This window comes from Octodon degus, unplaced genomic scaffold (assembly GCF_000260255.1).
Source record: "Octodon degus isolate 3935 unplaced genomic scaffold, OctDeg1.0 scaffold00774, whole genome shotgun sequence".
In the NCBI taxonomy this organism is placed as follows: domain Eukaryota; kingdom Metazoa; phylum Chordata; class Mammalia; order Rodentia; family Octodontidae; genus Octodon; species Octodon degus.
This window is the reverse complement of record NW_004525350.1, coordinates 16,577-17,393: the sequence shown is the minus strand read 5'-3', so window position 1 is coordinate 17,393 and position 817 is coordinate 16,577.

The following is an 817-nucleotide window of genomic DNA, read 5'->3' as shown; positions in this document are numbered from 1 at the left end:
TGAATTTGCCTATTAGGTTTAGGAGTATTTTGCTGGAATTTTGAGACTTTTCTGTGTAAAACATCATGTTATTTGAGAATAATAATAGGTTGACTTCTCTTTTTTGTATGTTTTCCTTTATTTCTTTATCTTGCTTGTTTGACTATTGTTTTGAGCACTATAGTAAGCAAGAATGTGATAATGCACATCCTTGCATTGTTCCTGATTTTAGAGGAAAATTTTCTATCTTCTCCATTTAATATGATTCTTTGTTCACAATGTAATATATTTTATTTTGACTATTTGATATAATGCTTTGTGTAAGTTTGTCATGGATAGCTTTTATAAGATTGAGATGAGGTGCTTTATGACTATTTTATCTAAAAAGTTATCATGAGTGGGTATTGGATTTTTCAAATCCAAAAACATCATTGTTCCTCTAATCTTACAAAGATATTTTTACTGCTATTACGAATTTAAAGAGAAAAATATTTTACCTTTTCTTATGTTAGTTTATTCTTTGTGATTTGCATTACTTCTGTCACTAAAATGTGTGCTCATAATTTTTTATATTATAATGCCTTGGGTTTTATTCCTTACAAAATATATTTTATACAGTTTTTCTTCTATTTCAGAATGCCAAGCTGAAGCTTGTTTTTTTTGTGTGTGTCATACAGGGTTTATTCAGGTTCTTTGTGGTATATTGTAAGAGACTTGAAAAGTTTGTCCACTCTTTTCTGCTAATGTGTTCCTTATTTTTGTGTCTCTGATGACTGTACTTATTGACATGTTAGATTGTTTAGTAATCTTCATGAGTTTATTTCATTTAAACATATTT